This window comes from Pseudophryne corroboree, unplaced genomic scaffold (genome assembly GCF_028390025.1).
Source record: "Pseudophryne corroboree isolate aPseCor3 unplaced genomic scaffold, aPseCor3.hap2 scaffold_957, whole genome shotgun sequence".
NCBI lineage: Eukaryota > Metazoa > Chordata > Amphibia > Anura > Myobatrachidae > Pseudophryne > Pseudophryne corroboree.
In genome coordinates this window covers 174,656-187,035 of record NW_026970537.1, presented here as the reverse complement: position 1 = coordinate 187,035, position 12,380 = coordinate 174,656, and the positions used below count along the sequence as shown (strand labels likewise).

The 12,380-nt window shown below is 34.5% G+C and overlaps 3 non-coding genes across 3 annotated transcripts; all 3 read right to left on the bottom strand.

The window, feature by feature from the left end:
* Nucleotides 1-1,251: 1,251 nt before the first annotated feature.
* TRNAN-AUU (transfer RNA asparagine (anticodon AUU)) lies at nt 1,252-1,325 on the bottom strand. The gene has a single exon. It is a non-coding gene; the product is annotated as a tRNA-Asn (tRNA).
* A 5,769-nt stretch (nt 1,326-7,094) lies between these two features.
* TRNAN-AUU (transfer RNA asparagine (anticodon AUU)) lies at nt 7,095-7,168 on the bottom strand. The gene has a single exon. It is a non-coding gene; the product is annotated as a tRNA-Asn (tRNA).
* Nucleotides 7,169-11,772: 4,604 nt separating this feature from the next.
* TRNAN-AUU (transfer RNA asparagine (anticodon AUU)) lies at nt 11,773-11,846 on the bottom strand. The gene has a single exon. It is a non-coding gene; the product is annotated as a tRNA-Asn (tRNA).
* Nucleotides 11,847-12,380: the final 534 nt, after the last annotated feature.

Below are 12,380 nucleotides of genomic sequence, written 5' to 3'. Positions count from 1 at the left end.
GTACCCTACACCGTAACAGGGGGTTTGAAATTTTGACTTGTCTACTTAAAGATCACCAAAATCTGATAACAAGGGAAATTAGGTCCCTGGGTGGGATTGAACCACCAACCTTATGGTTAATAGCCGTACATACTAATTGATTGCGCCACAGAGACACTTTGCAAAAGTCCATACTGACAAAGGCTAATAAGCATTCATCTAAAACGTTTCCTAGAAAAACTTTAAAAAGTCAATAATCTGGAGAGTTTTTGTAAGATGTTTCTTCCATCAACCAACGAAGAAACACATTGGTACTTTCCCATGATGAGTGAGTGCTTCAGGATCTCTTGCACTTACATGTGCAGCAGAGTACTGCAATGGAAGCATGCTGGGCCCATAACCCAGAGGTAGGCAGATTGAAACTATCCTCTGCTATATGCATTTTTTTTTGTTAATTAAAGTAATCCAAAACTGGGATTGATATTTTGTCTCTTTTATTTTTACTTAAAGTACAATAACTTTTACCATTTTAATTTGTTTTAATAGTATATTGACAGTATTGTTTTCTTTCAAAAATCCACTTCATTTTCTTTACCCTATTATTAAAATGGTAATTGACAAAAACAAACTACATTGTCACCAGAAGAGCAATACAAAATGTACAAGTGATATATTAAAATCATCTTTCCAGCTTGAATTTCAATGATGCATTGGGTCAACAAATTTGTGAGAAACATCTTCACCCTTAAATAAAGATTTTCTTAATTCCTTACCTGTGTGCTAATTAGATATCACCTTGTTTTCATATTAAACAGACTTCCACATGAGAAAGCAGCAAGGATGCAGTGGCGTTAATGTTTCCTGGTGTCAACTTGTATTATTTCAGTAGACATTGAAATGAGGATGCATCTTGCTGCCTTTCCAATGAAGCAAGTTTAATTTAGTAATAGGTGAAAAACCATCCTTACAAAGGTGTTAATCAGAGACTTGGCTTTGTGGACACTTTTCAGAGAACAAATTTGTTAGCATAAAAATAAAGCCAGAAAATGAAGAGCTGTTTAATCACTCGATTGGATTTTTCTGCCAGCATATTTTTTTTCTCTGCAACCCACTGCTAAATTGTGCTTCCTAGCTGTTTTTTTATAAAATCACTGAATCAAATCTAACTCTGATTACATCAGAGAAGGCCATGTACCCTACACCATAAGAGGGGGTTTGAAATTTTGACTTGTCTACTTAAATATCACCAAAATCTGATCACAAGTTTAATTAGGTCCCTGGGTGGGATTGAACCACCAACCTTTCGGTTAATAGCCGAACACACTAACCGATTGCGCCACAGAGACACTTTGCAAAAAGTGCCTACTGACAAAGGCTAATAAGCATACATCTAGAACGTTTCCTAGAAAAACATTAAAAAATCAATAATCTGGAGAGTTTTTGTAAGATGTTTCTTCCATCAACTAACGAATAAACACATTGGTACTTTCCCATGATGAGTGAGTGCTTCAGGATCTCTTGCACTTACATGTGCAGCAGAGTACTGCAATGGAAGCATGCTGGACCCATAACCCAGAGGTAGGCAGATTGAAACTATCCTTTGCTATATGCATTTTTTTTGTTAATTTAAGTAATCAAAACTGGGATTGATATTTTTGCTCTTTTATTTTTACTTAAAGTACAATAACTTTTACCATTTTAATTTGTTTTAATAGTATATTGACAGTATAGTTTTCTTTCAAAAATCCACTTAATTTTCTTTACCCTGTTATTAAAATGGTAATTGACAAAAAAAACTACATTGTCACCAGAAGAGCAATACAAAATGTACAAGTGATATATTAAAATCATCTTTCCAGCTTGAATTTCAATGATGCATTGGGGCAACAATTTTGTGAGAAACATCTTCACCCTTAAATAAAGATTTTCGTAATTCCTTACCTGTGTGCTAATTAGATATCACCTTGTTTTCACATTAAACAGACTTCCACATGAGAAAGCAGCAAGGATGCAGTGGCGTTAATGTTTCCTGGTGTCAACCTGTATTATTTCAGTAGACATTGAAATGAGGATGCATCTTGCTGCCTTTCCAATGAAGCAAGTTTAATTTAGTAATAGGTGAAAAACCATCCCTACAAAGGTGTTAATCAGAGACTTGGCTTTGTGGACACTTTTCAGAGAACAAATTTGTTAGCATAAAAATAAAGCAAGAAAATTAAGAGCTGTTAAATCAAGCAATTTGATTTTTTTGCAAGCATATTTCTTTTTCTCTGCAACCCACTGCTAAATTGTGCTTCCTAGATGTTTTTATAAAATCACTGAATCAAATCTAACTCTGATTACATCAGAGAAGGCCAGGTACCCTACACAATAAGAGGGGGTTTGAAATTTTGACTTGTCTACTTAAATATCACCAAAATCTGATAACAAGGTCAATTACGTCCCTGGGTGGGATTGAACCACCAACCTTTTGGTTAATAGCCATACACACTAACTGATTGCGCCACAGAGACACTTTGCAAAAGTACATACTGACAAAGGCTAATAAGCATTCATCTAAAACGTTTCCTAGAAAAACTTAATAAAGTCAATAATCTGGAGAGTTTTTGTAAGATGTTTCTTCTATCAACCAACGAAGAAACACATTGGTACTTTCCCATGATGAGTGAGTGCTTCAGGATCTCTTGCACTTACATGTGCAGCAGAGTACAGCAATGGAAGCATGCTGGGCCCATAACCCAGAGGTAGGCAGATTGAAACTATCCTCTGCTATATGCATTTTTTTGTTTGTTAATTAAAGTATTCCAAAACTGGGATTGATATTTTGGCTCTTTTATTTTTACTTAAAGTACAATAACTTTTACCATTTTAATTTGTTTTAATAGTATATTGACAGTTTTGTTTTCTTTCAAAAATCCACTTCATTTTCTTTACCCTATTATTAAAATGGTAATTGACAAAAACAAACTACATTGTCACCAGAAGAGCAATACAAAATGTACAAGTGATATATTAAAATCATCTTTCCAGCTTGAATTTCAATGATGCATTGGGGCAACGATTTTGTGAGAAACATCTTCACCCTTAAATAAAGATTTTCTTAATTCCTTACCTGTGTGCTAATTAGATATCACCTTGTTTTCACATTAAACAGACTTCCACATGAGAAAGCAGCAAGGATGCAGTGGCGTTAATGTTTCCTGGTGTCAACCTGTATTATTTCAGTAGACATTGAAATGAGGATGCATCTTGCTGCCTTTCCAATGAAGCAAGTTTAATTTAGTAATAGGTGAAAAACCATCCTTACAAAGGTGTTAATCAGAGACTTGGCTTTGTGGACACTTTTCAGAGAACAAATTTGTTAGCATAAAAATAAAGCCAGAAAATAAAGAGCTGTTTAATCACTCAATTGGATTTTTCTGCCAGCATATTTTTTTTCTCTGCAACCCACTGCTAAATTGTGCTTCCTAGCTTTTTTTTATAAAATCACTGAATCAAATCTAACTCTGATTACATCAGAGAAGGCCAGGTACCCTACACAATAACAGGGAGTATGAAATTTGACTTGTCTACTTAAAGATCACCAAAATCTGATCACAAGGTCAATTACGTCCCTGGGTGGGATTGAACCACTAACCTTTTGGTTAATAGCCGTACACACTAACTGATTGCGCCACAGAGACACTTTGCAAAAGTACATACTGACAAATGCTAATAAGCATTCATCTAAAACGTTTCCTAGAAAAACTTAAAAAAGTCAATAATCTGGAGAGTTTTTGTAAGATGTTTCTTCCATCAACCAACGAAGAAACACATTGGTACTTTCCCATGATGAGTGAGTGCTTCAGGATCTCTTGCACTTACATGTGCAGCAGAGTACAGCAATGGAAGCATGCTGGGCCCATAACCCAGAGGTAGGCAGATTGAAACTATCCTCTGCTATATGCTTTTTTTTTGTTAATTAAAGTAATCCAAAACTGGGATTGATATTTTGGCTCTTTTATTTTTACTTAAAGTACAATAACTTTTACCATTTTAATTTGTTTTAATAGTATATTGACAGTATTGTTTTCTTTCAAAAATCCACTTCATTTTCTTTACCCTATTATTAAAATGGTAATTGACAAAAACAAACTACATTGTCACCAGAAGAGCAATACAAAATGTACAAGTGATATATTAAAATCATCTTTCCAGCTTGAATTTCAATGATGCATTGGGGCAACGATTTTGTGAGAAACATCTTCACCCTTAAATAAAGATTTTCTTAATTCCTTACCTGTGTGATAATTAGATATCACCTTGTTTTCGCATTAAACAGACTTCCACATGAGAAAGCAGCAAGGATGCAGTGGCGTTAATGTTTCCTGGTGTCAACTTGTATTATTTCAGTAAACATTGAAATGAGGATGCATCTTGCTGCCTTTCCAATGAAGCAAGTTTAATTTAGTAATAGGTGAAAAACTATCCTTACAAAGGTGTTAATCAGAGACTTGGCTTTGTGGACACTTTTCAGAGAACAAATTTGTTAGCATAAAAATAAAGCCAGAAAATGAAGAGCTGTTTAATCACTCAATTGGATTTTTCTGCCAGCATATTTTTTATCTCTGCAAACCACTGCTAAATTGTGCTTCCTCGCTGTTTTTATAAAATCAATGAATCAAATCTAACTCTGATTACATCAGAGAAGGCCAGGTACCCTACACCATAAGAGGGGGTTTGAAATTTTGACTTGTCTACTTAAAGATCACCAAAAGCTGATAACAAGATCAATTACATCCCAGGGTGGGATTGAACCACCAACCTTTTAGTTAATAGCCGTACACACTAACTGATTGCGCCACAGAGACACTTTGCGAAAGTGCATACTGACAAAGGCTAATAAGCATTCATCTAAAACGTTTCCTAGAAAAACTTTAAAAAGTCAATAATCTGGAGAGTTTTTGTAAGATGTTTCTTCCATCAACCAACGAAGAAACACATTGGTACTTTCCCATGATGAGTGAGTGCTTCAGGATCTCTTGCACTTACATGTGCAGCAAAGTACAGCAATGGAAGCATGCTGGGTTCATAACCCAGAGGTAGGCAGATTGAAACTATCCTCTGCTGTATGCTTTTTTTTTTTAATTAAAGTAATCCAAAACTGGGATTGATATTTTGGCTCTTTTATTTTTACTTAAAGTACAATAACTTTTACCATTTTAATTTGTTTTAATAGTATATTGACAGTATTGTTTTCTTTCAAAAATCCACTTAATTTTCTTTACCCTATTATTAAAATGGTAATTGACAAAAACAAACTACATTGTCACCAGAAGAGCAATACAAAATGTACAAGTGATATATTAAAATCATCTTTCCAGCTTGAATTTCAATGATGCATTGGGGCAACGATTTTGTGAGAAACATCTTCACCCTTAAATAAAGATTTTCTTAATTCCTTACCTGTGTGCTAATTAGATATCACCTTGTTTTCGCATTAAACAGACTTCCACATGAGAAAGCAGCAAGGATGCAGTGGCGTTAATGTTTCCTGGTGTCAACTTGTATTATTTCAGTAGACATTGAAATGAGGATGCATCTTGCTGCCTTTCCAATGAAGCAAGTTAAATTTAGTAATAGGTGAAAAACCATCCCTACAAAGGTGTTAATCAGAGACTTGGCTTTGTGGACACTTTTCAGAGAACAAATTTGTTAGCATAAAAATAAAGCCAGAAAATGAAGAGCTGTTTAATCACTCAATTGGATTTTTTTTGCCAGCATATTTTTTTTCTCTGCAACCCACTGCTAAATTGTGCTTCCTAGCTGTTTTTTATAAAATCACTGAATCAAATCTAACTCTGATTACATCAGAGAAGGCCAGGTACCCTACACAATAAGAGGGGGTTTGAAATTTTGACTTGTCTACTTAAATATCACCAAAATCTGATCACAAGGTCAATTACATTCCTGGGTGGGATTGAACCACCAACCTTTTGGTTAATAGCCTTACACACTAACCAATTGCACCACAGAGACACTTTGCAAAAAGTACATACTGACAAAGGCTAATAAGCATTCATCAAGAACGTTTCCTAGAAAAACTTTAAAAAGTCAATAATCTGGAGAGTTTTTGTAAGATGTTTCTTCCATCAACCAATGAAGAAACACATTGGTACTTTCCCATGATGAGTGAGTGCTTCAGGATCTCTTGCACTTACATGTGCAGCAGAGTACTGCAATGGAAGCATGCTGGACCCATAACCCAGAGATAGGTAGATTGAAACTATCCTCTGCTATATGCATTTTTTTTTGTTAATTAAAGTAATCCAAAACTGGGATTGATATTTTGTCTCTTTTATTTTTACTAAAAGTACAATAACTTTTACCATTTTAATTTGTTTTAATAGTATATTGACAGTATTGTTTTCTTTCAAAAATCCACTTCATTTTCTTTACCCTATTATTAAAATGGTAATTGACAAAAACAAACTACATTGTCACCAGAAGAGCAATACAAAATGTACAAGTGATATATTAAAATCATCTTTCCAGCTTGAATTTCAATGATGCATTGGGGCAATGATTTTGGGAGAAACATCTTCACCCTTAAATAAAGATTTTCTTAATTCCTTACCTGTGTGATAATTAGATATCACCTTGTTTTCACATTAAACAGACTTCCACATGAGAAAGCAGCAAGGATGCAGTGGCGTTAATGTTTCCTGGTGTCAACCTGTATTATTTCAGTAGACATTGAAATGAGGATGCATCTTGCTGCCTTTCCAATAAAGCAAGTTTAATTTAGTAATAGGTGAAAAACCATCCCTACAACGGTGTTAATCAGAGACTTGGCTTTGTGGACACTTTTCAGAGAACAAATTTGTTAGCATAAAAATAAAGCCAGAAAATGAAGAGCTGTTTAATCACTCAGTTGGATTTTTTTTGCCAGCATATTTTTTTTCTCTGCAACCCACTGCTAAATTGTGCTTCCTATCTGTTTTTTATAAAATCACTGAATCAAATCTAACTCTGATTACATCAGAGAAGGCCATGTACCCTACACCATAAGAGGGGGTTTGAAATTTTGACTTGTCTACTTAAATATCACCAAAATCTGATCAGAAGTTTAATTAGGTCCCTGGGTGGGATTGAACCACCAACCTTTCGGTTAATAGCCGAACACACTAACCGATTGCGCCACAGAGACACTTTGCAAAAAGTGCATACTGACAAAGGCTAATAAGCATTCATCTAGAACGTTTCCTAGAAAAACTTAATAAAGTCAATAATCTGGAGAGTTTTTGTAAGATGTTTCTTCTATCAACCAACGAAGAAACACATTGGTACTTTCCCATGATGAGTGAGTGCTTCAGGATCTCTTGCACTTACATGTGCAGCAGAGTACAGCAATGGAAGCATGCTGGGCCCATAACCCAGAGGTAGGCAGATTGAAACTATCCTCTGCTATATGCATTTTTTTGTTTGTTAATTAAAGTATTCCAAAACTGGGATTGATATTTTGGCTCTTTTATTTTTACTTAAAGTACAATAACTTTTACCATTTTAATTTGTTTTAATAGTATATTGACAGTTTTGTTTTCTTTCAAAAATCCACTTCATTTTCTTTACCCTATTATTAAAATGGTAATTGACAAAAACAAACTACATTGTCACCAGAAGAGCAATACAAAATGTACAAGTGATATATTAAAATCATCTTTCCAGCTTGAATTTCAATGATGCATTGGGGCAACAATTTTGTGAGAAACATCTTCACCCTTAAATAAAGATTTTCGTAATTCCTTACCTGTGTGCTAATTAGATATCACCTTGTTTTCACATTAAACAGACTTCCACATGAGAAAGCAGCAAGGATGCAGTGGCGTTAATGTTTCCTGGTGTCAACTTGTATTATTTCAGTAGACATTGAAATGAGGATGCATCTTGCTGCCTTTCCAATGAAGCAAGTTTAATTTAGTAATAGGTGAAAAACCATCCCTACAAAGGTGTTAATCAGAGACTTTGCTTTGTGGACACTTTTCAGAGAACAAATTTGTTAGCATAAAAATAAAGCCAGAAAATGAAGAGCTGTTTAATCACTCAATTGGATTTTTCTGCCAGCATATTTCTTTTTCTCTACAACCCACTGCTAAATTGTGCTTCCTAGATGTTTTTATAAATCACTGAATCAAATCTAACTCTGATTACATCAGAGAAGGCCAGGTACCCTACACCATAACAGGGGGTTTGAAATTTTGACTTGTCTACTTAAAGATCACCAAAATCTGATAACAAGGTCAATTACGTACCTGGGTGGGATTGAACCACCAACCTTTTGGTTAATAGCCGTACACACTAACTGATTGCGCCACAGAGACACATTGCAGAAGTATATACTGACAAGGGCTAATAAGCATTCATCTAAAACGTTTCCTAGAAAAACTTTAAAAAGTTAATAATCTGGAGAGTTTTTGTAAGATGTTTCTTCCATCAACCAACGAAGAAACACATTGGTACTTTCCCATGATGAGTGAGTGCTTCAGGATCTCTTGCACTTACATGTGCAGCAGAGTACAGCAATGGAAGCATGCTGGGCCCATAACCCAGAGGTAGGCAGATTGAAACTATCCTCTGCTATATGCTTTTTTTTTGTTAATTAAAGTAATCCAAAACTGGGATTGATATTTTGGCTCTTTTATTTTTACTTAAAGTACAATAACTTTTACCATTTTAATTTGTTTTAATAGTATATTGACAGTATTGTTTTCTTTCAAAAATCCACTTCATTTTCTTTACCCTATTATTAAAATGGTAATTGACAAAAACAAACTACATTGTCACCAGAAGAGCAATACAAAATGTACAAGTGATATATTAAAATCATCTTTCCAGCTTGAATTTCAATGATGCATTGGGGCAACGATTTTGTGAGAAACATCTTCACCCTTAAATAAAGATTTTCTTAATTCCTTACCTGTGTGATAATTAGATATCACCTTGTTTTCGCATTAAACAGACTTCCACATGAGAAAGCAGCAAGGATGCAGTGGCGTTAATGTTTCCTGGTGTCAACTTGTATTATTTCAGTAGACATTGAAATGAGGATGCATCTTGCTGCCTTTCCAATGAAGCAAGTTTAATTTAGTAATAGGTGAAAAACCATCCTTACAAAGGTGTTAATCAGAGACTTGGCTTTGTGGACACTTTTCAGAGAACAAATTTGTTAGCATAAAAATAAAGCCAGAAAATGAAGAGCTGTTTAATCACTCAATTGGATTTTTCTGCCAGCATATTTTTTTTCTCTGCAAACCACTGCTAAATTGTGCTTCCTCGCTGTTTTTATAAAATCAATGAATCAAATCTAACTCTGATTACATCAGAGAAGGCCAGGTACCCTACACCATAAGAGGGGGTTTGAAATTTTGACTTGTCTACTTAAAGATCACCAAAAGCTGATAACAAGATCAATTACATCCCTGGGTGGGATTGAACCACCAACCTTTTAGTTAATAGCCGTACACACTAACTGATTGCGCCACAGAGACACTTTGCGAAAGTGCATACTGACAAAGGCTAATAAGCATTCATCTAAAACGTTTCCTAGAAAAACTTTAAAAAGTCAATAATCTGGAGAGTTTTTGTAAGATGTTTCTTCCATCAACCAACGAAGAAACACATTGGTACTTTCCCATGATGAGTGAGTGCTTCAGGATCTCTTGCACTTACATGTGCAGCAAAGTACAGCAATGGAAGCATGCTGGGTTCATAACCCAGAGGTAGGCAGATTGAAACTATCCTCTGCTGTATGCTTTTTTTTTTTAATTAAAGTAATCCAAAACTGGGATTGATATTTTGGCTCTTTTATTTTTACTTAAAGTACAATAACTTTTACCATTTTAATTTGTTTTAATAGTATATTGACAGTATTGTTTTCTTTCAAAAATCCACTTAATTTTCTTTACCCTATTATTAAAATGGTAATTGACAAAAACAAACTACATTGTCACCAGAAGAGCAATACAAAATGTACAAGTGATATATTAAAATCATCTTTCCAGCTTGAATTTCAATGATGCATTGGGGCAACGATTTTGTGAGAAACATCTTCACCCTTAAATAAAGATTTTCTTAATTCCTTACCTGTGTGCTAATTAGATATCACCTTGTTTTCGCATTAAACAGACTTCCACATGAGAAAGCAGCAAGGATGCAGTGGCGTTAATGTTTCCTGGTGTCAACTTGTATTATTTCAGTAGACATTGAAATGAGGATGCATCTTGCTGCCTTTCCAATGAAGCAAGTTTAATTTAGTAATAGGTGAAAAACCATCCCTACAAAGGTGTTAATCAGAGACTTGGCTTTGTGGACACTTTTCAGAGAACAAATTTGTTAGCATAAAAATAAAGCCAGAAAATGAAGAGCTGTTTAATCACTCAATTGGATTTTTTTTGCCAGCATATTTTTTTTCTCTGCAACCCACTGCTAAATTGTGCTTCCTAGCTGTTTTTTATAAAATCACTGAATCAAATCTAACTCTGATTACATCAGAGAAGGCCAGGTACCCTACACAATAAGAGGGGGTTTGAAATTTTGACTTGTCTACTTAAATATCACCAAAATCTGATCACAAGGTCAATTACGTTCCTGGGTGGGATTGAACCACAAACCTTTTGGTTAATAGCCTTACACACTAACCAATTGCACCACAGAGACACTTTGCAAAAAGTACATACTGACAAAGGCTAATAAGCATTCATCAAGAACGTTTCCTAGAAAAACTTTAAAAAGTCAATAATCTGGAGAGTTTTTGTAAGATGTTTCTTCCATCAACCAATGAAGAAACACATTGGTACTTTCCCATGATGAGTGAGTGCTTCAGGATCTCTTGCACTTACATGTGCAGCAGAGTACTGCAATGGAAGCATGCTGGGCCCATAACCCAGAGATAGGTAGATTGAAACTATCCTCTGCTATATGCATTTTTTTTTTGTTAATTAAAGTAATCCAAAACTGGGATTGATATTTTGTCTCTTTTATTTTTACTTAAAGTACAATAACTTTTACCATTTTAATTTGTTTTAATAGTATATTGACAGTATTGTTTTCTTTCAAAAATCCACTTCATTTTCTTTACCCTATTATTAAAATGGTAATTGACAAAAACAAACTACATTGTCACCAGAAGAGCAATACAAAATGTACAAGTGATATATTAAAATCATCTTTCCAGCTTGAATTTCAATGATGCATTGGGGCAACGATTTTGTGAGAAACATCTTCACCCTTAAATAAAGATTTTCTTAATTCCTTACCTGTGTGATAATTAGATATCACCTTGTTTTCACATTAAACAGACTTCCACATGAGAAAGCAGCAAGGATGCAGTGGCGTTAATGTTTCCTGGTGTCAACCTGTATTATTTCAGTAGACATTGAAATGAGGATGCATCTTGCTGCCTTTCCAATGAAGCAAGTTTAATTTAGTAATAGGTGAAAAACCATCCCTACAACGGTGTTAATCAGAGACTTGGCTTTGTGGACACTTTTCAGAGAACAAATTTGTTAGCATAAAAATAAAGCCAGAAAATGAAGAGCTGTTTAATCACTCAATTGGATTTTTTTTGCTAGCATATTTTTTTTCTCTGCAACCCACTGCTAAATTGTGCTTCCTAGCTGTTTTTTATAAAATCACTGAATCAAATCTAACTCTGATTACATCAGAGAAGGCCATGTACCCTACACCATAAGAGGGGGTTTGAAATTTTGACTTGTCTACTTAAATATCACCAAAATCTGATCACAAGTTCAATAAGGTCCCTGGGTGGGATTGAACCACCAACCTTTCGGTTAATAGCCGAACACACTAACCGATTGCGCCACAGAGACACTTTGCAAAAAGTGCCTACTGACAAAGGCTAATAAGCATACATCTAGAACGTTTCCTAGAAAAACATTAAAAAATCAATAATCTGGAGAGTTTTTGTAAGATGTTTCTTCCATCAACTAACGAATAAACACATTGGTACTTTCCCATGATGAGTGAGTGCTTCAGGATCTCTTGCACTTACATGTGCAGCAGAGTACTGCAATGGAAGCATGCTGGACCCATAACCCAGAGGTAGGCAGATTGAAACTATCCTTTGCTATATGCATTTTTTTTGTTAATTTAAGTAATCAAAACTGGGATTGATATTTTTGCTCTTTTATTTTTACTTAAAGTACAATAACTTTTACCATTTTAATTTGTTTTAATAGTATATTGACAGTATAGTTTTCTTTCAAAAATCCACTTAATTTTCTTTACCCTGTTATTAAAATGGTAATTGACAAAAAAAACTACATTGTCACCAGAAGAGCAATACAAAATGTACAAGTGATATATTAAAATCATCTTTCCAGCTTGAATTTCAATGATGCATT